Genomic DNA, 10000 nt, shown 5'->3' with positions numbered 1-10000 from the left:
CTGGGTCACAGATGAACGTGTGTGTGTGTGTGTGTATGTTTGTGGATGTGTGTGTGAAGCATCAGTCGGCTTTCACTCACGGTTTCTGCTGCACAGGAAATTAAACATTTATTCTAAAAAAATAACAATATTGTATATGATAATTTTTATTATGCATTTATTTGGATATTATTATTATGCTAATATTATTATATTTTTATCGGGATATTAATAATAATAATTATTATGATATTTTTATTGGGTTATTATTATTATTATTATAATGCTATTTGTATTTAGATATCATTCTAATTATTATTAAACAAGCGATATAGCTTATAAAAGGCTTAAAGCTAATTTAGAATCAGCATTTTTCAGTCAAAGTCTGCAGGAATTTTCCAGTCGATTTCAAGTGTGTGTGTGTGTGATTGATTGATTGGGAAAGACACTGAACTGAGAGTCAGACATGACTCAGGCTCAGTGAACATGACTTTATGAAGCGAGTGACACAGTTCAGCTCAGGCCTTTGAATCAGTCGTTTACTGTATAGAATATGAACATGAATTCATGATTAATGAAGGATCGCAGTCTTTCTCTTCACTGGATGTTGTGTGATGACATTTGGTGGAAATCATGGTGTGAAAAATGATGATTATATGATGTAACAAGTGAGAATGTGTTGTTTTTGACATCCACCTGTGTGTGTGTGTGTGTATAATTGTGAGTGAGTGAGTGTGTGTGTGTGTGTGTGTGTGTGTGTGTGTGTGTGTTAGTCAGCCATCAATAATCACACATGATCTTCAGTTGTTCCCTCAGTGTGTGTGTGAAGCTCCAGGTGATGGAGAAGTTGTGATGAAGTTGTGATGGAGAAGTTGTGGTGGAGAAGTTGTGGTGGAGAAGTTGTGGTGGAGAAGTTGTGGTGGAGAAGTTGTGGTGGAGAAGTTGTGATGTGATGCAGAAGTTGTGATGTGATGCAGAAGTTGTGATGTGATGGAGAAGTTGTGATGTGATGCAGAAGTTGTGATGTGATGCAGAAGTTGTGATGTGATGGAGAAGTTGTGATGTGATGTGATGGAGAAGTTGTGATGTGATGTGATGTGGTGGAGAAGTTGTGATGTGGTGGAGAAGTTGTGATGTGGTGGAGAAGTTGTGATGTGGTGGAGAAGTTGTGATGTGGTGGTGAAGTTGTGATGTGGTGGAGAAGTTGTGATGTGATGTGATGGAGAAGTTGTGATGTGGTGGAGAAGCTGTGGTGGAGAAGTTTTGATGGAAAAGTTTTGATGGAGAAGTTGTGTTGTGATGTGATGGAGAAGTTGTGTTGTGATGTGATGGAGAAGTTGTGTTGTGATGTGATGGAGAAGTTGTGTTGTGATGTGATGGAGAAGTTGTGATGTGATGGAGAAGTTGTGTTGTGATGGAGAAGTTGTGATGTGATGGAGAAGTTGTGTTGTGGTGGTGAAGTTGTGTTGTGGTGGAGAAGTTGTGATGGAGAAGTTGTGATGGAGAAGTTGTGGTGGAGAAGTTGTGTTGTGATGGAGAAGTTGTGTTGTGGTGGAGAAGTTGTGATGTGGTGGATAAGCTGTGGTGGAGAAGTTTTGATGGAGAAGTTTTGATGGAGAAGTTGTGTTGTGATGGAGAAGTTGTGATGTGATGGAGAAGTTGTGATGGAGAAGTTTTGTTGTGATGGAGAAGTTGTGATGGAGAAGTTGTGATGTGGTGGAGAAGTTGTGTTGTGGTGGAGAAGTTGTGGTGGAGAAGTTGTGATGTGATGGAGAAGTTGTGGTGGAGAAGTTGTGATGTGGTGGAGAAGTTGTGATGGAGAAGTTGTGTTGTGATGGAGAAGTTGTGATGTGGTGGAGAAGTTGTGTTGTGGTGGAGAAGTTGTGGTGGAGAAGTTGTGATGTGATGGAGAAGTTGTGATGGAGAAGTTGTGTTGTGGTGGAGAAGTTGTGTTGTGGTGGAGAAGTTGTGATGTGATGGAGAAGTTGTGATGGAGAAGTTGTGTTGTGGTGGAGAAGCTGTGATGGAGAAGTTGTGTTGTGGTGGAGAAGTTGTGATGGAGAAGTTGTGGTGGAGAAGTTGTGTTGTGATGGAGAAGTTGTGTTGTGGTGGAGAAGTTGTGATGGAGAAGTTGTGGTGGAGAAGTTGTGTTGTGATGGAGAAGTTGTGATGGAGAAGTTGTGTTGTGGTGGCGAAGGTGGAGAAGTTCTGTTGTGGTGGAGAAGTTGTGTTGTGGTGGAGAAGTTGTGTTGTGGTGGAGAAGCTGTGGTGGAGAAGTTGTGATGGAGAAGTTGTGTTGTGATGGAGAAGCTGTGATGGAGAAGCTGTGATGGAGAAGTTGTGATGGAGAAGTTGTGGTGGAGGTGTTGTGGTGGAGAAGTTGTGATGTGGAGAAGTTGTGTTGTGATGGAGAAGTTGTGGTGGAGAAGCTGTGGTGGAGAAGCTGTGGTGGAGAAGCTGTGGTGGAGAAGTTGTGATGGAGAAGTTGTGGTGGAGAAGTTGTGATGGAGAAGTTGTGATGGAGAAGTTGTGGTGGAGAAGTTGTGTTTTGGTGGAGAAGTTGTGATGGAGAAGTTGTGATGGAGAAGTTGTGGTGGAGAAGTTGTGTTGTGGTGGAGAAGTTGTGATGGAGAAGTTGTGATGGAGGTGTTGTGGTGGAGAAGTTGTGATGTGGAGAAGTTGTGATGTGGAGAAGTTGTGTTGTGATGGAGAAGTTGTGGTGGAGAAGTTGTGATGGAGAAGTTGTGATGGAGAAGTTGTGATGGAGAAGTTGTGTTGTGGTGGAGAAGCTGTGGTGGAGAAGCTGTGATGGAGAAGCTGTGGTGGAGAAGTTGTGATGGAGAAGTTGTGTTGTGGTGGAGAAGTTGTGGTGGAGAAGTTGTGATGGAGAAGTTGTGTTGTGGTGGAGAAGTTGTGGTGGAGAAGCTGTGGTGGAGAAGTTGTGATGGAGAAGTTGTGTTGTGATGTGGAGAAGTTGTGTTGTGATGGAGAAGTTGTGTTGTGATGGAGAAGTTGTGTTGTGATGGAGAAGTTGTGTTGTGATGTGGAGAAGTTGTGTTGTGGTGGAGAAGCTGTGGTGGAGAAGCTGTGGTGGAGAAGTTGTGATGGAGAAGTTGTGGTGGAGAAGTTGTGATGTGGAGAAGTTGTGATGGAGAAGTTGTGTTGTGATGGAGAAGTTGTGGTGGAGAAGTTGTGATGGAGAAGTTGTGATGGAGAAGTTGTGATGGAGAAGTTGTGATGGAGAAGTTGTGTTGTGGTGGAGAAGCTGTGGTGGAGAAGCTGTGGTGGAGAAGTTGTGATGGAGAAGTTGTGATGGAGAAGTTGTGATGGAGAAGTTGTGATGGAGAAGTTGTGTTGTGGTGGAGAAGTTGTGATGTGGAGAAGTTGTGTTGTGATGGAGAAGTTGTGGTGGAGAAGTTGTGATGGAGAAGTTGTGATGGAGAAGTTGTGATGGAGAAGTTGTGATGGAGAAGTTGTGATGGAGAAGTTGTGTTGTGGTGGAGAAGCTGTGGTGGAGAAGCTGTGATGGAGAAGCTGTGGTGGAGAAGTTGTGATGGAGAAGTTGTGTTGTGGTGGAGAAGTTGTGGTGGAGAAGTTGTGATGGAGAAGTTGTGTTGTGGTGGAGAAGTTGTGGTGGAGAAGCTGTGGTGGAGAAGTTGTGATGGAGAAGTTGTGTTGTGATGTGGAGAAGTTGTGTTGTGATGGAGAAGTTGTGTTGTGATGGAGAAGTTGTGTTGTGATGTGGAGAAGTTGTGTTGTGGTGGAGAAGCTGTGGTGGAGAAGCTGTGGTGGAGAAGTTGTGATGGAGAAGTTGTGGTGGAGAAGTTGTGTTGTGATGGAGAAGTTGTGGTGGAGAAGCTATGGTGGAGAAGTTGTGATGGAGAAGTTGTGTTGTGGTGGAGAAGTTGTGATGTGGAGAAGTTGTGTTGTGGTGGAGAAGTTGTGGTGGAGAAGTTGTGGTGGTTGTGATGTTTCAGGTTCAGATGTTTCTCCAGTGATCTATCGCTGCTCATGTGTGTTTTGAGCTCAGAATAACAAATATGTGATTGTCCTACAATAATGTTTTCATAAATCATCTGTTTGCTCTCAGTAATGGCGAGTAGGGCTGTTCGATTCGGACTTTAGTTCACACCATCGACTCTTCATTCTGATTCCTGGCATCGACTCTGTTTGGTTTTATAAAGATTTGATCTGTTTTATCACTGCTCCGGTTATGAACTTCAGTAGATGTGAAGATGAAATGCTCTTAAATCATCTTGGGTTTGTTTAATATGACGTTCACACTAGGCCTGTCGCGATAGTCAATAAATCAATTAATCGCACGATAAAAAAAATGAGCTCGATAATTTTTCCGGCCGCGATAATTCCATTTGCATGCTTGTTTGTTTTCCTCGTCTCTCTCTCTCTACCTGTCAGTCACATGGTCTTTGTATGGGAAAGCGGGACTGTTTGCGGCTACTGCCGGGAGAGAGAGAAGACGCTAGTTGTGAGTTGGAGGGAGAGCCCGATCTCATGAAAATGCGTATCTATACCACGAATGTTATTTCTCGTGCCATTTATACGCCAAAAATAGTTTTTGCGTGCATATGATACGCACTTTATGGCGTGTAATACGCATGCACTCCTCACCCCTAATCCTAACCAAGTATTTTCAGTGCGTAGCATCGGCCTATACACACTATAAAGTGCGTCTCCGTCTTCCCGACAGTAAATTACACAATCACTCGGCGTTTAGTCGACAGAGTAACAGGAGGACAGTGCAAAATAGTGTGATATGGCCTGTTGAGGCTTTTTTTATTTGTTTACAAAGGTCCTAACCGGCAGTTTTGTCTCTTATGGAATGTAACACTATTTATGTCTAATGTTTAATATTTTTTTGAAGTGCAACTTTGTTTACATCCATTTTATTTATTGTTTTTGGTATTTATTCAAGTGAAATTTTTTGTTAACAGACACTGAGAGTCCATTGCTTTTATTGTTTTTGGTTATTTTGTTAATTTTGTGTATATTTAAAATGTTTTCCGTTTTCAATGTTTAATATTCTTTAGAAATAAAAGTTTATAGATCTTTGAAAAGGTGTACCTGCATTATTATGCCATTATAATTATATTAGATGAAAATGGTCTCAGAACGACAATATTATCGTTTATCGCAATAATTTCTTGGACAATTTATCGTCCAGCAAATTTTGTTATCGTGACAGGCCTAGTTCACACACTTTACATGTCATTGAAGTTTCAGAACTTGAATAGTTAATGTTGCTCTGAAGCGTCGAGCTACTAGTTATTTAAACTGATGAACGATATATCGGCCACTGTATCGGTATCGGCCGATATATGTTCATTTTTACTGTTATCATTATCAGCCAGACAAGAACATTTGGCCGATAATATCATATTAATTAGGGATGATCCGATCACGTGGTTTCAGACTCGATCGGAATCGGACGTTACCTCCCGATCAGGACTCGGATATATATGTATATATATTCTCATTATTATTTAACACATCTATAGTTATGCGGTGGCACAGAGTTACGCCGGTTTCACACTGCACGCGTTAGCAGAGTGTAAGCAGCGCAGGAGCAGTGCGTATGGTGAGCAGGAGCAGGACACGCGCGCTTTGCTTTCACACTGGCAGCGTTTGTCACGCGCGGCTGAACCGCGGGTTGTGTACAGACAGAGTAGCCTACTCTATAATGGATAAGTTGGCATGCCTTTATTTCGTTTTCAAATACATTTAAGAGAAAATACTTGTCAAGAAGCTTAATTTATTAATAATTTCATAAATATAACTTTTGGTTCATCTTTGTTTTTATTGTTCTGGCAACAAGTTTGTTTTTGGACATTTGTTTTCTTTTTAAATTGATGTTGGTCATTTGATTCGCGCTGCACGCTCTGCTAACAGTGCTGTGTGAAACCGGCGAGTGCAGTTCCTAAAAGCACATTACTGGCTTTGCAAACACTGTGGCACTTTTATTTTTTTATTTGTTTACATGCCTGCCGGGTGTTTTAAGTTGAGGTGCTATTTGTTTATATATTAGACTTTTTTTATATTTACTGTTGCACTTAAGTCCAAAAGTGAAGAATTTATGTTATTTATTACTTGATTGTTCAAGCTACCTCACAGAAGTGCTCTGTTTGTTAACTGAATGTTAAAATAAGGTGAATTAAAGGGATAGTTCACTTTTAAATTAATTTTTGATATGTTTTAGCTTACCTCAAGGGCATCCAAGATGTAGGTGTCTTTGTTTCCGCAGTAGTTTCAATTTTGATATTTTTAGGTCAAACCGTTCTTGTCTGTCAGTCATATAATGCAGGTCGATGGTCACTGGCTCAAAACACAAGCACAGAGTCCAAATTAAAACAATTCCCCATCGTCCAAATGAAACAATTCCCCATCGTAAGTACACATTGATGGCCTAAGACACAAAACGAGCGGTTTGTGTGAGAAAACGAACAGTATTTATATCGTTGTTATCTCTTGAAAACAGCACAAGTCCAAATGATCTGACGGCGCGGGCGGGTATAGATATATACATTAGATGTCGCTTGGCTACTGCAGTTCATTGGAACGAAACCGTAGCCAAGCGACATCTAATGTATATATCTATACCCGCCCGCGCCGTCAGATCATTTGGACTTGTGCTGTTTTCAAGAGATAACAACGATATAAATACTGTTCGTTTTCTCACACAAACCGCTCGTTTTGTGTCTTAGGCCATCAATGTGTACTTATGATGGGGAATTGTTTCATTTGGACGATGGGGAATTGTTTTAATTTGGACGATGGGGAATTGTTTTAATTTGGACTCTGTGCTTGTGTTTTGAGCCAGTGACCATCGACCTGCATTATATGACTGACAGACAAGAACGGTTTGACCTAAAAATATCAAAATTGAAACTACTGCGGAAACAAAGACACCTACATCTTGGATGCCCTTGAGGTAAGCTAAAACATATCAAAAATTAATTTAAAAGTGAACTATCCCTTTAAATAAAAAATAATGAACATCCTGGATCTGTTTTTCGCTCTTCTTTATTCTTTTTTTATGTATTATAGAAGTATCGGATCGGGACTCGGTATCGGTAGATACTCAAAATCAAATGACTCGGACTCGGACTCGAGGGCAAAAAAACCTGATCGGGACATCCCTAATATTAATTATAATATATAATATAATATTAAAGCGGATAAATAATGTATTTCTTCAGCTGAGACACTTCAGATGCGACTGTTCAACATGATGGGTTTGAATTGCTGGAAATATGATTGAATCACTTCAAAAAAAGGAAAATACGGTTCAGTGCAAGTCTGTCATATCGGCTACATAACATTATAACGAGAACATTATTATAATTGTGTGTTTGGGTCATGGATTTTAATGGTGAGACTTTTGTTTTTGTAATCAGGCTCTTAAAAATTATATAAAAACTTGGGTTTAGATTTATCAGCCAATATATCGGTTATCGGCTTTCAAATATAAAGAATTATCGGTTATCGGACACAATGTTCATATCAGTGCGTCTCTAATTTTAACCAGGCGCTGGATTATAGCGCTGGATGAGACCGTAACACTGATCTGAGGTCAGTCTCGCTCTTCTACATCAGACGCATGCAGATGAAGATCATGGGATTAGTTAAACGCGTGTGTGTGTGTGTGTGTGTCTGGACCTGAAACGCTCCTCTTTCATCCATCAATACATAATACATGAACCATCAGTGATTCGCTGCTCATCCCATAAACGCTCCATCAGCAGAATGACTGTCAGAGCGGAAAACGGGAAACGCCAGTGATAGTCTGGAGAGACTTCAGCGGGAAATCTTTATTAAACAGACCTTCAGGCATTCAGGAGTTTACATCATCATTAGGGCTGGGAATCGAAAATCAAATTGAATACTTGAGGTCAGGAATCGGATACTTGTTATAAAATTAAAATTTTGATTCCTCTTATTGATTCCTTTGTGAGCATTTCAGTATGAGTTTAAACAGCGAAGTGTGAGAGACTCTGTGTATCGGTGTATCAGTGTATCAGTGTATCGGTGTATCGGTGTATCGGTGTATCAGTGTATCGGTGTATCGGCTCCGTGCAGCTCTTAAAGAGGCACTTATTTTAAGTTTCTGCACCTGAAAATCTTAAAGGGTTAGTTCACCCAAAAATGAAAATTCTGTCAGTAATTACTCACCCTCATGTTGTTCCAACCCCGTAAGACCTTCGTTCATCTTCAGACACAAATTAAGATATTTTTGATGAAATCTGAGAGCTGGATCACTCCTCCATAGGCTTCTAAGACATTATAACTTGCTGGCCCAGAAAATGCATTAAAGACATCGTTAATATAGTCCAAGTGACTCCAGTGGCTCAATCTTAAGTTTATAAAGCGACGAGAATACTTTTTGTGCGCAAAAAAAACAAAAATAACGACTTTATTCCACTATTCATTTCCTTCTCTTTGGGCCTCGAGTTTTTTCACGTAGTGTTTTAGCGCAGCGTGTCTGTGTTGTACGTCACTGTAGGCTCACTATTGGGCGACGCTGGTCATGTGTGTGATGCGTGTGACGTGCAACACAGACGCGCTGCGCAAAAACACTACGTGAAAAAACTCGAGGCCCAAAGAGAGGAAATGAATAGTGGAATAAAGACGTTATTTTTGTTTTTTTTGCGCACAAAAAGTATTCTCGTCGCTTTATAAACTTAAGATTGAGCCACTGGAGTCACTTGGACTATATTAACGATGTCTTTAATGCATTTTCTGGGCCAGCAAGTTATAATGTCTTAGAAGCCTATGGAGGAGTGATTCAGCTCTCAGATTTAATAAAAAATATCTTAATTTGTGTCTGAAGATGAACGAAGGTCTTACGGGGTTGGAACAACATGAGGGTGAGTAATTACTGACAGAATTTTCATTTTTGGGTGAACTAACCCTTTAAAACACTGTTTATTTCAATCGTATCTTTGTTCAGTTTTATCTATTTGTTGCGATTGTTATTTTTGTATTTGTTCTTTGTTAATAACTGAGTGTTTATTGTCTTTAATAATGCTTTAGTTTATATTAGTTCTGCTAGTTGTTCTTCTATGGTGTTTTTAAACCACAGGCAAACGCTCCGTGTGTGAGTGTTCTTCAGCCTGATGATTTGTGTTCATGATATTCAGCCACAATTAAATGTTTTGCAATAAGACTAATGTGAATGATATCTAAGTTTTTTATTATTTTTTATTATTGGAATCGATAAGCAGAATCGAAATAGGAATTGGAATCATTAAAATTCAAACGATCCCCAACCCTAATCATATAAATGTGTTATGATTTCCAGTAGTCGGCTGATATTGTACAGCAGTGAGAGACGTGTGAGTTTGAAAAGCCCCTTCAGCCGCTGAATGTGTGTGTCATTGATGCTCTTTGTCATCATTCATGAACACACAGGCGGCCATTGAGCGCGTCGTTCGTGACGCTCAGTGTGTTTCGATGAAGACTGACACACACACTCCGGCTTTCACTGAGGATTCGCTGATGCAGAAACCACTGCGACTTCAGCTGTGTTTCACTCATTCAGGATCGGCTCTGTCAAACGCCCGACAGAAAGAGAAAATAGAAGAGTTTCCTGCTAAAGGAACTCTCGTATGGTTTAGCTTGTTTCCGCCACAGAATAAAAAAGAAAAAAGATAATTGTGACTTTTTATCTTGCAATTTTGAATCATATTTTTGAGTTTATATATTCTGATAACTCGTAATTGTGAGTTTATACGGTATATAACTCGTAAGTGTGAGTTCATATACTCTATAACTCATATTTTTGAGCTTATATGCTCTATAATTTGTAATTGTTCATATACTCTATAACTCATATTTTTGAGCTTATATGCTCTATAATTTGTAATTGTTTATATACTCTATAACTCGTAATTTTGAGTGTATCTCTAACTCATATTTTTGAGTTTATATACTCTATAACTCATTATTGTGAGTTTATATACTCTATAACTCGTATTTTTGAGTTTATATACTCTATAACTCATGA

General features: G+C 39.8%; 1 protein-coding gene across 2 annotated transcripts in view; it reads left to right on the top strand.

The window, feature by feature from the left end:
* ptpro (protein tyrosine phosphatase receptor type O) overlaps positions 1–10000 on the top strand; it is a 58645-nt gene that overhangs the window by 640 nt on the left and 48005 nt on the right. The gene's annotated exons all lie outside the window — the stretch shown is intronic.

This window comes from Abramis brama, assembly GCF_963993115.1.
Source record: "Abramis brama genome assembly, chromosome: 4".
Classification (NCBI taxonomy): Eukaryota; Metazoa; Chordata; class Actinopteri; order Cypriniformes; family Leuciscidae; genus Abramis; species Abramis brama.
Note: the sequence above shows the minus strand (reverse complement) of the source record. Positions and strands in the feature narration are given on the sequence as shown.